Source organism: Pungitius pungitius, chromosome 20 (assembly GCF_949316345.1).
Source record: "Pungitius pungitius chromosome 20, fPunPun2.1, whole genome shotgun sequence".
NCBI lineage: Eukaryota > Metazoa > Chordata > Actinopteri > Perciformes > Gasterosteidae > Pungitius > Pungitius pungitius.
The window spans coordinates 11,328,351-11,351,455 of NC_084919.1; positions in this window are offsets into that span (position 1 = coordinate 11,328,351).

Sequence of the window (23,105 nt, forward strand, 5' to 3'; positions counted from 1 at the left end):
GCAGTTTTTGTTGATCCAACATTGTGAATTTCCGTGACGAAAAAAAAAAAAAGAGCCCCCCCCCACCCCCTCTACGCCCCCCTGGTGCCTGATCACGATGACTCAGCGCAAACGTGAGGGTGGAAGCGTATATGGAAAGTCAGTGGAAGACGGAGATGTAAAGATGTCAACGGCGGCCCTCATCAGGCGCCAGCTTCGCTCTGGCAGGGGGGGGGGGGGGGGGGGGGCGTCTCTTCCCTCCGAATGAGGGAGACCACTCAATAACAGCAGAAATGGCAATCCGGAGCGGAAATTGAGCCACATCCCCGGGCCCCTCTGACAAGATGAATTCACTTAATAATGAGAGCATTCGGGATTTATGGGTAACGGCGAGGTGAGCCTCGTCTCTCAACGTGCACACGGGCTCTTACCCGGGCCGAGAGCCTATGACTCACCACCCCCCCCGCTCTCTCCGTGGACGTTCGCTGTCATACCCCCCTTTTCCTTTGCACTCCGTCTGCTCTGCTCGGCACCACCTTTCAACACTCCTCAGGTATCAGAGACGTGGGACAGGAAGAACATAGATTTGGTAAATGTGTTCAAAGATCGATTTTACCCGTTGGGGGGGGGGGGGGGGGGGGGATGGGGGCGCTTTTGGCTCGGACAGGGCTGTGCCGAGAAAATAAACAGTTTTTCCTCCTGAGGGAGTGTTTTTTTTCATCATGGCAGAAAGATTTAAGACCGTATTCGGTTAAAGCCCTGTTTCCCAGCCAGGTAGTGGGGACCCCCCCCCCCCCCAAGGAATTGAAGGATACATCTGAGAGATAGCCAGGTGGTTAAAAGGATAGCAGAAAAAAGCAGAGCTGATGTGCACCTCCTGAAAAATGTGAATCTGGGCTATGGCCCTCTAGTGAAAAACGCATCATCCGCACAAATATCAGGGAAACCAAAAAGTTTAAAGCAAGAAAAAGACCCAGGTGTTGCACGCTGGCGCCCGTCCTTAGTTCCACGCCGTTCCACTGATCAGGCTGTGAAGCTAACACGAAGAAAGGCAACTATGCACCACCAAAATATATAAGACTTCAAACCTGATGTGACAGGTATACAGCGCACATGTCATTTCATTCAACAAATCTGCTTTGCAAATGTGTCATGATGAAAAAGAAAATGCATTCCCTGTGCACGCTCAATCCCCAACTGGCTTTGGAACGTGTGCCATCGCTCCTGCAGTATTAACAACTGGTATAACTCCATGCTCCTACCAAGTATTTCATTCTTTAGATACTATAGATTAGAGCTGAAACGACGATGAACCCGATCAGATCATTCACCGAGCCAAATAAACTGCTCCTTCAGTTAGCTTCAGAATCAGAGCTACTTTGTAGAGAGCTGTAATTGGCTGCTTGTGTTTTCTGTTGCCGCCACTGAGGAGGGCGATCATCAATGCAGTCTCATGCAACGGTTCCCATGTCGTCTTCTACCGTGGTTTTTTTTCAACACAAGAGACCAGTGCACCCGGGCTGGAGTTTGTGTTCTTCAGTCAACAAAGAGAGACTGTGGTTTGGGTTCAAGTAAGTGCAGAAGTGACATTACTGAGGTATAGGCGTTGTGTGACAGTAAAATGAGTCAACCTTGACCCTTTGCGTTTCACTCCAGCAGTCTCCTGGATGAAAGTCCACAGTTCCTAGAGTCATCCATCCACTGTGACCTCCCTCTTTTCCTTCTTCATAGTACACCACCCATCCTGGCTCACAGTGGCATGGATCACGCACCAAATGGAAACGGTGGTTATAAACACAACTATGTTTCGTTGCTTTTGGTTGCTATGGCTATGACCAGTGGATGAGATCAGACTGGCTGAAAAAACTAGTTGGACTAGTGGCGTTTTCCCCAACCTCCAGTCTTCATGCTAAACTATGCTAATCAAAACCCTCCTTCCATGAATAATGCCTCTAGGGTTGAATGCAAAAAAAGCTCGAGACTCATCGGCAACGTCTCCATCTTTGAGGCTCAACAACAACAACAACAACTCACTAGCAGATGTATTTCCTGTCTCTGTCTGACTTTGAGGGAGAAAAAAAAAGCTGTTAACACAGAAGGTAGAGGCAGGGAGGCCACAGCAGGGTTCTTCACTCATTACTGCACATAGGGTCGGTGCCCAGCTACTCTCACCACGGTTTGAGCTGTACGGAAACCGTGCATAGAGCTGTTTAAAAAGGGAAAGCCCCCCCCCCCCCCCCCCCCCAGAACGCACATGCATACGTTCATGAGAGACTGAATAAGGATATATCGTGAATACCCAGTGTTTCATTACCAAAGCCTGATAGGTTGAAGCCCCGTGAAGCTGCAGATGAAAGCTGGGGTTCAGTTTGGGCCTCGGCTAAGTACAGCCGCCCCCGCCTTAACCATCGTAAATGAGTTCTTGCTCACAAAGGAAGGCCGGCCCGCTGCTCGGCCTCCCCGGGCCTTGCCTCGCTCCACTGGCCCCCCGGACTCACCACTCGAAAGCCTCCTTTTTTTTCTTCTTTCCATTTTGCAATGCGGCCGGGAGCCAGCTGGCTTTATTGGAGTTTTTTTTTTTTCATCAACGGTCTCCACACGTCGTAGACATTTTCTCTTTCTCACTGCCCTCGCTCACTGCTCGTTTACCTCCTGCTCCTCTCAAAACTTCTTTCCGATCCCCCCCCCCCCCCCCCCTTGTTCTCCCTTTTTTTGCCTTAATCCTTCATCTCATCCCCAGAGCTCACTCCAGTGGTTCAGTTCGGCCTAGCTTCATCCTGAGCCCCCTCTCATACAGACAATCAAGACAGCCAACACAAACGCAACCTCCGGCTTTATTAAATTCTCCTCCTTCCTTCGTTTGCACTGAAACAAAGTCCTCAGAGCACCGGGAAGCGGCTCTCTGGTCTGCTCGCATTTCATTTGCGTTTTCACAAAATGACTCACATTCTGCGGTCTGACTCACGTCGAAGGAGAAGACCCAAGACTTGGAGAGGCTGGCCTTGATTTTCTCGCCGTGCTTTATTATTATTCCGCTTGCGGCGTGTCCCGGCGCAAGGCTGTGGTCAGTGGCTCTCTACGATGCTCCAACGAAATAATTGCAACAGGCCAACGGAGACGCCACAGCCAGTGGCTGATGAGGTGTTATTCTTTCAAAAGGGGCTAAAACTTTCTTTGCTTTCTTTGAGCATGTGTGGTCACATCTCGCGCTTTTTGCTGAAGCCATTATTTTACAGATCACACAACACGGAGGGATGTAAAAAGGACCAAGTTTGAGAGCAGTTTTGCTATAAACAAAGTTCTTGCCAAATGAGATGAGCTCTTTTCCCAGTAGAATGTGTAATGTATTTCTATATCATTAGCAGGGAATATGTCCAAAGCCTGCACAGAGGCATGCCGTTTCCCCTTTGCCCAGGGAAATGAGCACATCTGTTGGGGGGGGGGGGGGGGGGGGTCTGAGGCTCTCGGCGAGGCAAACAACGCAGCATCTGTGTTCTTGGAGATGCATATCCGCAACGGATAGGGCCCGGCTTCGAAGCTCCAAATGAATCCCCTAAAAAGAGACAGAAAGGAATGCCATTTGCAGAATAAATTGGGGTTATAATTCAGTGGGAAATTAGCTAAATGCAAGAATGAATTGAAGCTTCGTAACTAATTTGGACCCTGCCATCTGTAATATTATACTCAGTAAATGGTTGCTATGGTTGCCTTTCAGCCTTCCACGTTGTTTGTTGGCAATGAGTTACTGCTGTCTTCCACGGATCATTTAGACAAAATGGTCTCCATTCAAATTGGCCAGCGAGTGTTTTTTTTAGTTCTTCTGAATTAGAGACGGTAATATGGTTTGCGGTTTCATTCATTATGTAATTAAAAAAAAAAAAAAAAACACTATTTCTGGCATTTGGCTTTACTGCATTTAAATGATTTGTGTTTCTGAGTGGTTCAACTACGGGTTGAGACATGTTATTGTTAGAAAGATTTCCTGTAAAGTACGTTAAAGCATTGAAACCGATTACTCTGCAAGATGTCAGTAATAGCCGGTGTGTTGATTTCACTACAAACTGGTCAGTTGTCCGTAATGCTGGACAATTCTTGTTTATTTTACAACCCTTCGGCAGCAGTCGGACTGAACATCATCCACATTCACATCGTTTTACCGGACTTCACAGAGAGGGAGTTTGCCTGCCGTGATGAACACCAGCATCAGTGCCTTCACAAAGGGAAAAGGTGCCAAACTGTTGGTGTCACAAGAGAGAGGAGATCAGTCCACAGCCAAACAGGTGGAGATATTTGCTGTTTCATTCCCTCAGACATTCAACTCTAATGGAGGGAAAGAACTGTAATGTCTCATGCACCCTGAAATAAACCAACATTTAAGCTATTGATGTCAGGATTTTATTATAGTCTCAGAAATTACCGTGCCCCATGAAGCGATCTGATATTTCAACTCCGACTAAAGGCTTTCGAAATAGAAGAAAACACACACCCCCTCCTCTCACTTCACTGCAGTCACGCTTGTGTCAAATCCAGTACAAATTCTAAACCGATGGCGGTGAGAAATAAACCCTGTCAGACAAACATTGGATTCCACAAAATAGCTCTCACATGGATCCATTTTTTATTAAAAAACGTAGCGCCGTCTTCAACTTGTCATCCTAATTACAGACAGCGCACCGTTATCCTCATCGATCCCACAACGACAATCACCGCTACGGTTATCATCGGCGTCGTCATCGACGTGACGTGTGGGTGGTAATGGAGGACCTGAGGCATGCTGGCAGTGATGAAAAGGCTGCGTTGTACATTTCCTTGAAAATGATTGGACATTGAACAGTCAGCTGGTAGCCAGACGGCTGATGAATGAGGCACTGATTGTGAGAACGAAACGGCTAATGCAATCAGCTAATGCAGGCGCTGCTTCAGTGTTCTGCTTGAACCGACGCGACGCTGCCATTATTAACATTACAATCAGCCTTAACATCATCATCATCATCATCATCATCGTCATCTTCTGAGTGCTCCATTGCAATCCCGATGCCGAGAACATGAGCCAAGAAGTAAAAGCAAACCCTTTGGATTGACATATTAAAACGTTAGTTCAACCAAATACCCCAGACTAGAAAACACTTTTGTGGAATCTACATGTCCATGCGGATGTTTGGGGCTTTATTGGTCGAGGTTTGCCACTGGGATTTGTGTTGCCATTGTTTCTTTGACACCAGATGTAGCCGTCGAATTTAATCCTGAGAGGGCCACAAAGAAAACTCAATTCTATTCATGTCGGTTGTATCGAGGTGAAGGGTTTAAGTCAAAATAAAACGAAAGCTCTCTGCATGGCTGGAAACCGCAAAATAGAGGGGAAAATACGTTTTGTGCTTCTTATTTGGGCAAAGTCACCCCCCTTAGCAAGCAAAACAAGGTATTAAATCCCCCTCCATTAACATTGTCAGCATCAGTGAACCTATTTAATAACCTCATCATGATCATTATTTGCTCATCATAGCTTTTCATTGTGTCCCGGGGCCCTCCATCATCGCCATCATCGCTAGTGCTTCTGATAAACTGGAGAGGCGCAGGAAAATGAGATGATTTCCTGCACCATATAACAAGGATCGCGGTGGAACTGTCGGCGTAAACAGCCCGCAGGAGAAAGAGAAGGAAAAACAAACAGGGGCCACAGCGAGTTTGATCTGCTATTTATGAGAAAGCGGCAAAAAAAACAAAGCACAACTTTAAAATCAATAACTTCCTAAATTAGCTCGCAGAGGGTTAGCAGAGGCTCCCGGGCCGCACTGCGGTCCTCCATAACATAACACACACACACGCACACACACAACGACCAAATTCGGAATATCCGCGCGTCTCTAAGTGCCTCTCAAGTAAACACACACCCACGCCAACAACTAGATTGCATGTCTTTTTTTCCCTCGCTCCCCCAATCACAGACACACACAGAGAGCCGCACACCCACACACACACATACAGTAATCCCTCTTCCTGTCACACATGCACACACACACACTCTGACATTTACAGTGACAATCCCTACAAAAAAAATCTTGAAAGCACGTCCCTTTCACCCCCCCAACACACACACGCAAATACACACACACACACACACACACACACACACACACACACACACACACAGTCACACATTCACACAGACACTCTATCCCACTTTCACCGAAAACCACATAAGTAAACAACCCCTCTCTGTCGCGCCGCCTACCACACACTCACGGATAAACACACACCGTGACACGCACAAATAACATGCGCAATACGCATGCACGGTTCCGCAACTTACTTGCATACACACACTCATACTCACCCACACACGATCCTGAATAATGTGCAACTTTTCTCCTCCCCACACACACACACACACACACACACACACACACAAACACACAGCGTAATCATATAAACCTCTCAAACATTTGTCCAGCTCGCACACAAACACACCAAAACCATCCCGAGATTGAGTCGGTGCACTAAACCAAATATACAAATTAGTTTTGCCTGGAAAGCATGTCACGCTTGTATTTTTAGGCAAAAGCTGTGCGTTGAGATGCGGCTGCAGGTAAACACAGTTAACTGCAGCGTGGAAGACACACGTGAGCACATCAAAATGAGCTATTCAAGCTTTGGTTGTAGCGTGCGCTTGTGTACTGTTTACTCACACCCCGGCTATAAATAGTTAAGCTGCAGTTTCCACACCCCCCCCCCTGAATTACCTTTCCTGCCACGCTTTGACACTCCTTTGGTGTTGGGGGGGAGGCAAGTTTCTGGGCAGAGTGAGATTTAGTGCACCAGTCGGGTCAAGCTCATCCTTCGCTGTTGGTGCCGTTCTGTGTATTTGCACACTGTTTATCCGTTTATTCTTACACAGAACGCTGCGCTGCAGGGACGACACGTAACCAGAGTGGCAGAAAAAGAAAATTACAGAGGAGAGGTAGTGAAAGAGATAGGGTGTCAGGGTGACAGAAGTGGAGGGGGGGGGGGGGGGGTGTAGTTGCACCGGCAGGTAAACAAAAGGCGGAGGCACGATATTTGTTCAGCTGGAGGGCGTTGCTGAGGAAAATGTGAGAAACGCCTCATACCCTGCATACTATACTGTGCCCTGTCATAACCATGTCAGGGCCCTCTGGTGGAAATGTGAACAGGGAAAGAGGGGAGGGGGGGGACGAGGGGGAGGGAGGGTGATGAGGGAGAGAGAGAGAGAGAGAGAGAGAGTGGAGGCCAGAGTTGTTTTCTCCTGGGCAGGAGGCTGGATGTGAATACCTAATCAATAGCCATCAGGGTTCGGGGAGGATTTACTGCGCTGCGCTGCAGGACACAGACAGCCCCCCCCATCCACCGCCCCCCCCCCCACCCAAGGCAAGCCGAGCATTCAGACCACCGCAACGGAGCATGAACGCCCGCCGTAAGGCGCACAGGGGGAGGGGTCAACGGGGGACGGGGAGGACAATCAGCCTCGCTTTGTTAGTCTTTTCGAGCTTTTTCCCCCCAGACAGCACAAGAGGCGACGTGCTGCATGCCGCTGTACGTGAATACAAACAGCTCCGCGACCCACCGAATCACCCCCCCCCCCGCTCATCCGTACGGGGAAACACAAGGGCATTTTTTTGTGTCAAAATACGTACAATTGTAAACTGCTAAATGAAACTAATGTGTAATGTGACCGCCTCGGTCCTGGAATAATGGTGGTATGCAACAAGTAATTGACCAGACACAAATTATACAATTTTGAGCAATTTATTTGGCGTAATGAGACTTAAAAAAATCGGAACATATATATATATATATATATTTATTTCATTGTATTGAATATAATCATTTAAAAATACCAATTATAATCTATGTGCTCCAATGCGAACCAGAAAGAGAGAAAGCCATACTCAGGGCTGGCCAGTAGTGGCCACAACAACGATGGAGGACTAAGGGGCTGGAATAGAGCACTCACTACGCTCCGTGCCACACATTCATACACACCAAATCAAGAAAAAGAGGCAAACTAAAACTGTACAAGTGGTGAAGGGAAGTGCAAAATACCACGGCATTCAAAAGGAGTGATGGCGCAGCAGTGAGCAACTCTATCACCAAATCCCCCCCACCATGAGAAGCCACGCCCGGACCAGACCCTGAGCAGGAAAAGACACAATGAGCACAAGTACCCAATCACAGGGTTCAATATATTAAAATCAACTAAGCACCAAACAAACACAGTAAATAGTAAATAAGTAAATTAAGTAAAGAAACAACAAAAACGAAATTAAATGCCAATTAGACCCAAATAAAAACCTGCAAGGCACTCAGCGCCTGTAAGGACAAGAAAGAGTTAACACATGTAATAAATATTCCTTCTCTACTTGTACACTGGCATTACCTAGTGTGACTATACGAGAGCGGCTACGTCATAGCAGGCCGCCTCCTTTACACACGCAGCAGTCTGAGCCAGCGTCTAAAACACAAAAAGGTGAACTAAGAATTCACTAAAAAATGAGGAGCACAAACACACCTACCAGGCCTTCAGCAGTGAGAGGGATACCCGCCCCAGGGACCACGATTGGCGCAAGTGGCACAGGGATGTAGCGTCAGTACGGGTGTCTGCTTGTGTGTTTATATACGAATGCTAATGTAATGGAATGCGGAAGTCTACGTACCGGCTTGGGGGGAATTCCCTCTACGGCGGCTCATTAGGGACAGACAACCCACCGGTTACAGTAACACCAGTTGCTTACTAGTGGCACTGCTGAGAAGAGTCTTTAGGCCCAAGGAACTTCAGATTTTTTAATTGAAAGAAATGCAAATATTGATGTCTATGTTGTCCCTTAAAGATCTACTTTTCTTTGTTACATTTCTTTCATGTGACCCAAAATTGTCTAAATGATTTGCCAACATACTTAATAGAAAGGTATTCAACAATGAAGAGGTGCCTGAAATGCCCTCGGTTCACTAAGCCACATCGAATGGACTTGGAACTTTAATTGAAATGCAACCAACGTTGAAGTCATACAACAACTTGGGTTGTCACAATATGTGAATTAAAAAAAATCCTTCTTTGATTTATCCCATGCATGAAGGAGTGATTTTGGTTGTACTTTTTCAAGCTTTTTGTCAGTATTTTGTTTGTTAACAGAAGTGTTCAATACTAACAAAGATCAGGGTTTTAAGGAAACTGAAATTGTCATTGACAGCATAAATACGTTTTGAACCAAAAACAATAACTTATTCAAAGATAAGATAATAATATACATCTCCAAATAGATAAACAGGCACTATCATTTTACAAATCCTGCATTAGTAATAGCTCATGGATGCGTTATTGGTCAGATCTTTGCACTAATCGGTGTCTGTAAGCCTTTGATTTGAAAGCTATGTGATCTACGAACAGTTGAAAGTTAAATCCACTCCCCACTGAGCGTTGATGGAAACCTTGAGAGGTTAAATGATAACACAGAACTTGAGGAATAACATGGTATTCCACCAAATCCACTGTGAAAAATGAACACACCGTTTTTTTAAAAAATGTATTATTTTGGGAGGCACAGCATGTCTACCACATTACTTAACACTAACTTGAATGTATTGTGAATTAATCCAATGCAGCTAAGATTAAATATATATATATATATATATATATATATATATACATACATACACATCTAACGTCCTATAAACATATCAGCCACAGTGAAAGGGGTTGAGTTAATTATGACTTCAAATAAACATTGATAAATATGTTTCATACAGCGATTAAACAGACACATCGACGCCCTCAGGCATCACTGTCGCTCCCACCTGCACACAGACACACACAGGACTCCTCGGGCCACACCACCGCGCGGCCTTGACGTTTATGCTGATCTAGCGCGGCAGCGGCAGATATTGCTCTGCACTTCCTCCTCATATTGTCTGTGCTCGGGCCCCGGCACGGTTCACTTACTCACCGCCCCACAGCCTAGCGGCAAATAGACCGCGAATATCCAGACTGTCCATCACGCGGAGGGGAGTTTGACAGTCCTCTGACATGAACGCTGAATTGATTCTTCAGACCCGCTGTTTATTTTCGCCTGCCTCGCCAGCCCCGGCGCTCTGCTGGGCCTCCGATCTCTCGCTCGCCCCGAATTCAAAGTCCAGCCGGCCATCCTCCTCCTCCTCCTCCTCCCGACCCATCCGAACCCATCCATCCACGTCACTGCACCAAACAGCCGGCAGTGACAAAAATAACAGGGGTACTTGTTTCCCTCCTCGGTTTTCTCAAACAATTTTAGAGGCATGCGGCATGACAGTGAGTTATGACTGGCTGCAGCTGGACGAAATGAATGCAAGGCAAAGAGCCCTCGTTCAACACACACACACACACACACACACACACACACACACACACACACACACACACACACACACACACACACACACACACACACACACACACACACACACACAATCTAATGTACACTCATCAGCCCAACACAAGAATGACGCCCCGGGACCAACCGTCTATCCCCTATAGATACACATGACTAACGAATAAACACACAAAATGAAAACGATATTGATGACAACCAGTTTGCAATAGCCAGCATGTTTGATTGGATCCCATATGCAGCCAATGTTGTGTGTTTCGCAGTGTGCATGTGATGTAACATGGGTGCAGTAATTGTATCTGCAAACTGTTCACACACTCATTAGTCCTGCTGAAATTCCCATTGCTCCTTTGTGTTTCTGCCGGGTTGATGAAGTGTGCTATTAAGGGTAATAAGCAAAGTTTGTAGCCTGGGTTGGATTCCGTAAAACTCTATATTGACCTCAAGCACAACATATACGGTGTAGGAGGCAGGTTGTGAGCCCATGTTTCCAGTACCATAAACCTTCTCCCGCCAACTACACAACTTTCTCTGTCAAGACAAATAAAACATTCATCCATACAGCAATAAACTAGACACAATCTCATCTGCTGGCCTCTCTCACAGGAAAGTTTTGAACAAAGGGCGGTCATAAATATCTAACATAGCCTTTTCACAATTTCAGTCAATACCCACTCTCAGGCCCAAAGGCATTCAACTTAGAAGTCCTGTCTATGACAATATCGCGCTGACCTTGGACCGGTCTCTCACAGCTATGTGCATAAAATCATATTTCTCTGCAAGCTGCACCGCTGTGTGAAACTCACGGAAACCAAGGAACATGCACATGAGACGAGCTCCTTCTATATTTTACATCATTGACGTCATTCGACAGGAACAAAAGGGGAATTTCCACAGGGAATATTTGATCTTGTTCATTTAGATTCCACCACTGTAACCTTTATTCATCCGAGTCCTTTTGAGCTCAATTATCTCCCCCCCCCTCCAGCTAAGGTCTGGCTTGAGACATATTACAAATTGCACGTAAGATGACAGATTACCGAAAGTAGTTAATATTTATAACAATACTGTAGCCCTATGAAGAAAGGGCCATGTTTAAATAATGACCCCGTCACTACAGACGGTCCGGTAAGAAGCTGAGGAATGCAGTTGCACCTTTTTTCTCTTACTGCACTAGTTCGTCCAGGTGCTGATCGTTGACCATGCAGATGTTGTGGAGGTTGTAGCATGACCTCGTCGACATATTCCAAACCTCCTGAACCGACTTGATCGCTGTCCCTCTGGCTGTGGCGGGAAAGGTGGACGCCCTACGACGGTTGTGTGTCATTGTGAAAAGTCTTTTCTTGCGTCAGGTCAGATTTGAGACTTTAGACTCGGCGATGAACACGGCGGAAACCAAGGCTCTCCGTTTACGTAGGTGTCAGGACGCTTGTGTGGGGCTTTAATGGGAATGTAGGTTCTATTCACGGCTCCTATTACAATGTTGGAGGAGGTCGTGGCTTTAATTCCTTCCAGCTCGGACGCCGGCCTCGGAGGGCCAGACCGAAGGTTTTGAGGCTAAATGAGACACGACCCAGGTGACCCAAAAAAAGGGGCCTAGTCTTCTGACTTTGACGCATCAAACGTGTCCTTGAGTAATGAAACATTCAACCTCATTCTGTTATTATTACTAAAAGGGCCAACAGTTCACTTTTTACTATAATTGAAGGGGATTTCATATGTATATGTACTTATGTATACACGGAAAGTCTACTAGTGAGATAATAGTGAGATATTAAATTAAACAGTGTCCTAATCAGGGTTGAGTGGTTTTAATATGGGACTGCGAGGACAGGGGGGGGGGCATGAGGGAACCAGAACCAGGACTCCACAGGCCAGTCGACAGATGATCAGCCTCCCTGATTTGCAATTTGAGAAAAGCACCTCTTTGAAACATTCTTCTCTTCATTCAAATAAATGTTTCCGATGTTTCCGATTTTGAAAATGCATCTTGAACTCATCGAGGGCATGGAGAGGTACATGGAGAGGTACCTCCACCTCGATGCTATTTTGCATTCCTGCCGCTCGAGCTCCCCCAGGATGCTGTCCGCCAGGTGAAGCAATTACAACTGGAAGAGCGGCGTCTACCTAAGAACAGAAGAGAGACCTGTGGCAGAGGGTTGAGCAGAAAAGACAGTTCTCCCCAGTGCAAACAATAGAAATAAGAAGGAAGCGACGACAATTCTTCAGCTTCACCATCAGTTCCGGGGGAAACACAATCGCTACTTCTTTTTTTTTTTTACCACTTACCTGATTGGGCAAATGAGTTGCACGATTTACTGGCCTGAAATGGCACTTTACCTCCCCGGGAGGAAAAATGGGCAGGCATTGTTGTCGAGCCCTGCACAGCAGGCATTGTTGTCGAGCCCTGCACAGGATGGTTGGGGAGTTAAGATGATGAGATTCTTCTCACAATCTCTCCGGGAGCAGGCGGAGATCTGCTGGCGTGAATACGGTGAACAGGTGATTGGCAAATTAGGGAACAGGTGAGCAGGGGGAAGGCGGAGGGAGGCGACTGGGACAGGTGGAGGAGTCAGAGTGTTTGGAAATCGGAAGAAAAGTCAGAGATCCACCAAAGTCAGCACACTTCATTAATGTCAATGCCTGTAAAGACTTTAATGGAGATCCGTCCGATAGTTGAGGAATTTCAGTTTGGACTTAATTAGTGAATCGATTGATAGATGGCTCGTGAAACTTTACACTGGCACATTTCTAAGCAACGCACTTCATTAAAGCATCGACGGGAAAAAAAACCCTTCGGCGCTGAGTGTTAGGCCACGGCGCCGTGGACCCGCGGGACGCAGTGGCCGGCTGCCACGCCTGTCTGCTTTTTTCGGTTTCCCTCCGCTACGAGCTGATATTGGCTGTTTCGGATCGGCGCCGTTGCTTTTTTTTTCTGTCGCCCCGGTGGTTTCTAGGGATAAGGGCTTCTATCCCTGCACCGCAGCTGGTATTATCTGCATAGCAGCCTCTGTAGTAACATCCTACCTTCTCCCGTACCGAAGCACACACACACACACACACACACTAACGTTTAAAAAAATAATAATTTACAATGCCCTCTCTGCTGTGATTTAAGATATGTTCTGCTGAATAAATCATTGAAACTTTTCTCCCCAGAGCTGAGATTTTGGAGGTCTTTCTAAGTCTTTGTCTTTGTCCCACTGGTCTGATTCTTTGTTTTGCTTTGAGCAGTATTCTTTGATCCACCACCATCTTTACCATGTTTTGCTCTTCAAACTCAGCTTCCCTCCTTCCCCCCCCCCTCCCCCAAACCTTGTTTTTCCTCCCCATCCCCATCCCTCCAGCTGCTTTTATTCACGCTGGGCCCGTTCACTCCTGCTCTCTTCCTCCCACTGCTGCAGAAGTGAAAATTAAAGTTAAACCCCAAACTAAACTTTGGACGAGCGTGAACTCACCACAACCTGTATTTACTTGTGTTAATTAAGTCATGAATCTTTAAAAAAAAACGTTGGCCTCCGACATTTCAGTGTAAGGTTTAATGATTTCTCATTCTTAGACATATTGTGTGGTAACGGGGGAACCGCACCTTTCTTCACACTCTTCTTGTAGCAGAGGTGAACTAACAACAACGATGAAACTTGAAACAACAATGATGCAGTTTGTATGAGAATGAACTTCACTCACAAACTGCAGCCAACTGTTGCAGCTAAACCCCGATGAAACTTGGTTCATATACACATTATAATCTGTGAATCATTATAATCTTCTGAATCTCCGGCTGACCCATGCGCCATTTGTCTCCGCGGAAACCAGCGCTCCATCTGTCCTTCGTCCTTCCCTGTCACACAACCCAGGAGAAGAACTACAAACACCCGGCTGCCATCCGATAGAGTAGCACCCCCCCACCGGCTCCTCGCCAGGGTAAACAAACCCCCCCACCCCCCGCCCCCCGCCCCCCTCCATCCTCTTCTTCCACCCTCTTACCGGCAATGCACTCATGCATATTAAACAATGCTAAAGACAGCGCCCACAGGGACACCTCGTTGTGTGGACTTCGGGGACTGGCCACCTCCTCTTCAGGAAGATTGTTGGGTTTGTTTAGATGGTTGTTTATTTTTTCTCCCTCCGGTGATGAATGCGCACTATAAGGAACATTCACTGCAGCGTGTGGGTGTTGTTGTTTGTTGCAGTTAGGGTGCATTGGTCTATATGTCTCTATTGTGTGCATTGTGCGCACATGCTGTGAATAAAAGCTGGTATTTTCCCTCTTGGCCCAGTAGTGCCACTCTGTCAGAGGGAAGTAGATGGACACAATGCTGCCAGATAAAAACCGAGACAGACTCAGACCACAGACTCTAAATGACAAAGCGGAGGTGTAACAAACCTCCACAGCAGCCTCGGATTAGCCAGTGGATAACGAAACAACATAATTAACATCAGCGTTATGCTGTATTGTAGATGTTAATTACACAAACTCATTTCCATAGTGTTTAGTGCTTACCACGCACACAATGCACACGTCTCCATTGATTAATTAAACTAAATCGTGCAGTAGTGTTACACTGATTTTTTGTTGGACTTTATGACAGTTTGTAAAAGTATTGCAACAAAAGGAGGAGCCCCCTGTCATGTGATAAATGAGTCCAACTGTTTTATATAAAAGGCTATCAAATACTAGGAATAAATGTAAAACAATATTAAGGGAGTTACCAGTGGATTACCATTCGGATTCAGAGCATTAAGATTTCTTTTGCCCCAACAACCAAAAATAAATCTACTGTAGTCAATAAGGTTTTTCCTCCTCAGCAGTCTTGTGGCCTAAGCTTCTCCTTTGTTAAGCAGGACATTTGTCTCAACCCAACAGGTTAACGTGCAGAAGGGTTGAGTTTGCATGGAACGCACACAGAATCAGCAGCGCATTAAAGAGGGAGGAAAAACAGGGATGCTTTAGATTTAAATAATGAACTTATTAGACTCTGATCATTTTAATAAATATATATATATATATATAGTAAAAAGCGTGCCCTTCTTGAATATTAATATCCTTTACATTCCTTTGATGGAAAATAATTTAACTTGCAGTATGTGTGTTTGGGCACCAAATAAATACATGATCAATTCCTAACTAGAGGCTAAGATAGGGTGATGTCTTTCACCAATTATCAGGAAATATCGTGGGTTCGGCGGGAATCAAAAGCTGGTCATAACTGAAGAACCTCTCTTTTTACTGTTTCTCCTACTGTTGTGTGTGTCTGTGGGGATGGGTCCTCAGGCTGATGCGTCGCTTTGGCACTGGCTTTATGTGATGACTGTTGGTGTTTGTTCGTCCTTTTCTTCACCAGGACAGAGGTCTGCATCCCTCTTTGTGGCATATTATTTCATACCTTGTAGTTTGAGTTACCTGCTGATTATGAATACGCTCTAATGTCTAATGATGGTACATAGCATTATCTGTAAGTCCTGCAGGAGCAGCACCCAAGGCCTTAAACACTAGAGCTAGAGAGAACAGAGTAGAGCTCGAGTACACTGTATAAAGCTCAATGGAGCAATAACGGCTTCACTTGTACCAATTACACTTTATGCCTGTGCAAACAATGGCAACTTATGTGCAATCCTCCCACCTGGAATCATTACCCAAGACACTAATGGGTCTAATTGCAGTTCTATTCAAAGATTCTCCATTCTAAGGGGTGAGAAAAAAAAATTCAATTACTGTCTATCACGCCATAAAAATCATCCCTTTTAATAAAATATGGTTCACTCGTTCTGTTCATTTGCACCAGAACACAACACAGCAACAATGTTGTTTTTTTTGGACTCAGTTGTCCATTTGCTTCACATTCTTTACTCCTTTTGTCATCTGTCTTTGCCTGTTTTCTCTCTTTTTGCTCAGACTCCTATCAATTCCCCAATCTTGCCATGAATTGGATAGCAGGCAATTAGGCGAGTTGTCGGAATTTATGTTGAGACGCAACGCCTTGCACTTTTGATTTCGTCTCTTCCCCTCTCTCATCCAACGGGAGAACATCTTCAAAAGGGGAAGTCAACGAAAAGTGAGCACAAAGGTGGGGCAAATAGAGATGGATTAGGGGGGGGGGGGGGGGAGACAAAAAAGGCAGGATGTAGATGGAGACAGAGGGAGAAGGATGACAAAATACATAGGAGAGAGAGGATGCTGGAGAGCATGGTGAGGAGATCTCAACGGATGGAGATAACTTCCACAAACACTGCACTGACAGGAGAGCTCACTTTAAAAAGACCAGGGCTACACACACACACACACTGCACATATTTGCTTTATTTTGTGCATTATAAGACACTTGGAGAGCAGAACTCGGACATTAAGAGCTTCTAATCATGGGCATCGGCATCAAGATAAGCAGGTCGAATGTTTCAAAGACTGATCCACACTAATGTGAAAACAGAGAAGAGTACGAAATGAATAAATCATTCTGAAATGAAACATTTAACATGTCTATTTGAAGTGTTACAATTGAATGTAATTCATCCCACTACAGGAAGTATCCAAATCCCAAAATACAAGAGCAACAGGTTGATTGCATGTTTGGTTCATTATTTTTGATTCACATTACACAGCTTTTGCAGCCGTTAAACACGTGGAAGTAAGACGAAAAGAAACAGAGAGGGAGAGAGAGTGATTTTCAAAGAGAAAAATGCTTCTTAACTAAAAAGCAGATACAATAGTGTCTCTGTTCTGCTCTGCCATTTGACTGAATTTGAATGAGGTAATATGCACACGTTGCAGCACAAAATCTGCCCCTTTCTATGCAAATGAGCTTCATTTCCAAAACAGTCCAAATGAAAAAGTTAAATCATTGGCATCTTCAGAGTTGGTGGTAACTGAAGCGCATAAATGGGGTCCACTCAAACTCATTGAATTTGGGATGCAGTGACATTTCTATAATGAGTGACATCAATTAATAAAGAGCCCCTAAGTATTTTGGGAAAATAAACAAGAAAGAAAACCCAAGATTTAAATAATCAATGCAGTTAAGCTACTTTTGCCTTGAGAGTTAATGTGCGCAGCTTCACTTTTATTTGAGATATGCACTAATCGTTTCTGCTGCCTTGGGATTGCAGTAATAAAAAGACGTGCATGTGTGTGCTCTGCGGCTCACAGACACACGTAGACAGGATGTAGGAAGAGAAGTTGGACTTGTTCTAAAGGAGTTAATGATATGCCAAAGAAGCATTGCCCATTGGCGCAGCATCAGCTGCATGCTTTGGGACGCCAGCGACCAGATACCTTTCTAGTGTGTAGGTTAGATAACACCGCGTCATGTCCTCTCCATGGTAACTTCAACCTAGAGGGCACTTGGTCGTGGTTTGATCCACCACAGGAGCGTCGTAGAGGTCATTTTTGCAGAGGTTAGTTTAAACACGAGGTCACCATGTAAAATCAATTAAGGACAAAATCTGCAGCTTATCAGCATGTGCACATTTATTTCCATTAGCGCTTTGTTGTTATTGCAATTTACTCCCAACAAAAGGTTTGTCGGGACAAGGTGGAAAAAAAACCAAAACGTACCGCCAAGCTCAACTAACTCCGAATATGAAACACGGAGCTAATTGCTATTTGTTTTCTTTCCTTTTGGAAGCGTGTCAAAGACCGGCTAACACTTTCATTACCATGTAGATCACGTCACACTTTTTAATTTCAGTAATAACAGCAAAGTTCCTGGTTCATTAACGGTGCCCTTGTGGCCACGGTTCACAGTTGATAAACTCTCGGGCTGCAGGATAAAACAGCACGTACACACACACATTCGTGCAGGGGCACACATGCGGGCGTGGGAAAACAATTTCTAAAAAAGCTTTGTTTGAAGGTGAATTGTTTATCCTGAAGCACACGTAAAGCATTCTATATGCTCCCACATAGCTTTACTTGAATTACGTGTTGAATAATACATCCAAAGCTGGGACAAAGGACAAATATACAACTCTAACACCTGCTAATGTGTATATATGTGTGTATATATAAATTCTTATAAAAGTTCTATATTGCCCTATTCTTCTGTACACAAATACGGTAAACCCCATTTAAAGGGAAATGACACTTCTCACAAAAGGTTCCGAAGCGTCACAATAACGCCGCTGAAAGTGTCCTTTTGGTTGATAAGGGGTGGCATCAATCCGGCAAAGAAATCCGGTGTTCTCTGCATATGCGGAAGAATCAAGGCCAAACACGTTTGAAATGCATTCGAGGCGTTGATAACAGAGCTTCCTCCGCAACTCACTTCAAACACCTCAAACGAACACCGTTTCTAAAAGGGAGGCAATTTCCATTTGCTTTTAATGCAGAGGTTCAACCAAACATTTCCTAAGAAAGTGTTCATTCCGACTGCCCTTTTGTTCCCCCTCATTCAATCTCACTGACCTGGTGTTCACAGCGGCCACGTTTCTGTTCCCTCCGAGATGATTCGTAAAACAGCACTAACCTCAAATGTTGGCATTTTTAACTGAGAATGTTACACTTCCAGCCCGATGGCTGCCAAATGCCCCTGATCTTTTTCACTCAGTGTGCATGGAGGAACAACGGAGTCACGCTTGATGCAAACTGACGGTGACCTTAACCGAGAAGCAGCGCTGTGGACTGTGAGCTGGAACAAAGAGCGAGAGAAACAATACAGGTGATAAGGGATCTAAAGAGAGGGAGCTGAAAAAAGGGGGGGAAGAATAAAAAGAGAGATTGGGATGGGAGAGGAAATGGTGGGGATGGAGGTCACCGGAGTAAAAAACACAAACTATTTGGCCTATCAGAGAGATAACTGGATGATTAACATGGGGACAAGTGCAGTCTGAGAAAGGCCACTTTAACATTGCACTATCTGCTTTGTTATAAAAGCTACTCTGATATCTTCACGGGGAGATTTTTCAGGTTCACCGCCTTGCTTTGGGACTTCCCGCATGTGGAGTGGAAGCTCGAGCCATCTAGCCTTTGATTAAAGGCCCACCTCCTCTAAGCACTGTGCCTCCGCCTCCCTTCCAACAAAGCCCTCATCTGCACCGACACCTCTGGGAGGGATTGGAACAGAAACGTCTTCTAGCTCAGCATCAGTGTTCAAGCCTTCTGGCTGAATGCAAGCCACCCTCTGCAAAAAGAAAGTGCCAAAAAATTGTGGTAAACAGAGTCTATTTTGGAAATTAGTCATCAAAAAAACAAATATGGGTCTCATGTTTGGGTGTCTACATCCGTTTGCGCAACATTAGAGAAGTGGAGGTGTGGAAGGCAGCAACAGAGGGATAGCGTGATAAAGGAGGGTTGAGGGGGTAGTTAAAGATGGAGATGGATGGATGAGGGAGACATCAAAGCATCCAGGATGATTTGTAAGGAGGAAAGTAGGAGAGGCAGAGATGGATGAGCAGGAGGGAGCTACAAAAAGGACAGGTACTAGAAGAACACAGAGGTGGATGGAGAGAGTGGAGGAGACTGAGAGCAATGTGCGGTGGTGGTAGTGCGGGCAATTGGCCAGCAATGGGGGGGGCGGAGGGGAGGGGGGGAGGGGGGGGGGAAGGGGGGGACACACAATCCAATCAGATGTAATGGAGTCAAAGGTCACTGTTCACTCCTGCAGAAATTGCTCTGGCCAAATGCCTGAGCAAGAGACATCGAGCTAAAAAGCACACAAACACGCACCGATCACACTCACCCTCCCAGCAGATGTAGTAGATCTTGATAACTAGAAGGGTTTGTATGTGTGTGGCCGTGGGATTGTGTCCTTGTAGGTCCTCTCAAAGAGAGAGAGAGAGAGAGAGAAGAGATATGTTTTATGGCTTTGCTCTTGTGCACGTCCAGCAGTGTTACGAGTACAACGAGAGATTATTGATGATATTGGCAGTTAAGAAGCGGGGGCTGTGGAACGTTCCGTTACTTTAATAACTGCACATCCAGCTTATCATTCCCTACGTCTGCTGTCTGCTGATGGAGAACACAGCCAACCGGTGACCAGCTGTTTCATTTTCAGTTAAATGGAGGCGCATCACCCTTTTAAAAAAAAAAAAGATTTATGGCACTAATATCACGGTGAAACACTTTTGGAAACCTTCTCCAGCTACATCATTACAGAGTGGAGGGATGGACTGGCTGCGTGGAGGTGAAAAAAGAGCAAAGATTTGTTCATTCTTTACAACTGTTTCTGTCAATATTTGTGTGAATTAATGAACGCAACAGTGGGAATATTCCTCCTGAGGGACCGCCTGAAAATCTGTGCCAATACGTCCACGCACTGTGTGCACGAGCACCCCACATCACATCACTCCTCTATGTGACGGGCCAGCTATGAAACACTTGAATGTTGACTGTTTGAAGACACGGCAAGTCAATTACTAAGAGAAAATGCAGCACGTACCGTCTGCAATGCAAGTTGTTGAAAAACCCCACACATCGGATCTGCAAAGCGAGGGTGTCTTCACGTTAGATTCCAGCCTGTTGGTTAGACTCGTGGTACGCTTGTGTCCGGTAAGGCCAGGAGACCAGCTGATCCACATCCTGGGGGGGGAAACAACTTGCACAGCGACGTGCACAGCGACGTGCGCGGTCTAAGGCGCGTGCTCCTGCAGAGATGACTGCAGATACTTCAGGAGCATCAGTTACCCGGAGAGTGTTTTCTTCACTGAAAACAGGAGGCTTTTCTCCCTGTGAAAGTGGTCTTCGGTGGTCTCCCAGCTTGCCTCGGTTAGAGTTTGATTGAAATTGAGCCTCTGGCTTGTTTTCTACTAGACGGACGGACGGACTGACCTTAATAGTGCATCACTTTGTTAGGGGTGTTTACAAAGGAGCAGCAACACATTATTTCACTTTGACCCGGCTGTCATTTACTAATTGCCCTCCCCCTCCCCACTCCCCCTCCAGTTTATCTTGAATAACTCATACATTTTGAGGTGACTATGTGCTCATTGGCTCAAACATTATGCTTCTGCAGAAGTCCAAGTCAGGCTTCTCCCACCATTGTTAGCGCTCGTTCACCCGGGTCCATCTCAGCAATCCCCCCGCGTTCCGGCTCGCTTCCTGCAATTGGGTCAGATTTCGCTCTCTCTGCAATCGATGCGATCGCTTGGAAACGGACCGCCTCGCAGGATCGGCTTCTCAGAATCAGACTCGGTCTGCTGGGTTTTGGTCACAATACCACTTTTGTGTTCACAACTACAAAACTAACACTGCAAACCGGTTCAATTCAAACCGACTAAATGTTTGCTTGTGAAAGAACTCTTTTCACAGAGTGTCCATCAAATATTACCACATTGCATTTTGGTCAGTACAAAAACACACCTGGGTTTCTTTACTAAAAAAAAACTCCACACGGCAGCCTTGATTCTTCTATCAGAGTTATTTCTTCAATACAATTCTTGATTTAAATGCCACAGGAAAAAAAACTTATTTTTGTCAACACCTACTGAGTGCATCTCCCAATTTGGATTGGGATTGACATTGGATTCTAGTAAATTGGGAGATCTTATGTGTTGTAATCAACTATTTTATAACGCTGCAGGACGTAACAAGGGAGTTTTTTCTTGATGCCTTTGATTAATATAACCAGAAATGAATTCCACCAGAAGAAAACATTTTACTAACTAAAATAAAAAAGTAAAGTAGTAAAAGCAAAGTAAATTGCTTATCAGCTTCAGGCACCTTTTTACTGGTCCTTAGTGCTGTCACCTACTGGGACCTCTGCTTTCTTGCATGTAGTTTTAAAATATCTATAATAACACAATTCCAACGAAAGGTGTGTGTTGTGCAGGGGAATTGTAACAGCAACACAATCATTTAACATGTTTATACTCAGAATAGGTTAAAATCTGATATTTAATTTGTTAGGTCAACAGTTTAAAAATGCGTTGGTTGAATTGGACAAACTCGGATCCACTCTGTGTGCACGACACGGAGCCACAAGAACAACCTCACATAACCTATAATATAATCACTATCCCTTCCCTTAAGCTAAACTGCATGGCACAAAATAACCCGCGTCAATCGTCCCCAGCCGGGCTACAGTATCGGTTCCCATTGTGAGTAATGATGGCGGCAGCGACGCCAGCGTTGAAATGCGGAGGCCGAGAGGCGCCCGGCGGCGAGGCAGCTGGGCTCGTGCCGCTCTCATCCACTTTGCCTCTCGGGGCCCGAGGGCTTGATAGATCGTCGAGTAATTAGACACCGCACACCGCCGTGATGCGTTCTCCTCGACAGCCTAATTAATCACAGACTCCCTTCATTTTCTATCACTTTGTTGACTTGCCCGCTCTTCATTGCATCTTTGGACCATTTCAGGCGTGAAATACGGCAGCTTTACTGTTTTGAATTAAAAACACATTTTGTTCAATTTCCCCTCGTTACCGCATGCAGCGAGGAAAAGAAATGAGGCATTTTCCTCCAAAGAGCAACTAGAAGCTTTCTGCTCAGGGGTTTCAATTCATGATGATTTAAATCCACTTTTGGATTAATTGGGAGAAAACAACATTAGAGGCTTTTTTTTTTTAACGTGGTAATTAAGCGACAAATGGTCTGTTATTTCCAAACTGTCCAAACGTGTCGTGGGGAGCTCACAGCTGAAGAACCACACAAGTGGCGCTAAATATGAGGCCTGACATCAAGACCCAGAGAATCCTCTCTGCAGGATGCTGTAACAGACTTTCAATGTCACCTTTTAAGTAAAAAATGTAAACATTTTGAATAAAATAGGTCGTGTAGCTGATCCTCCTTCACTGACTAAAATTTGACTCCCAGCACAA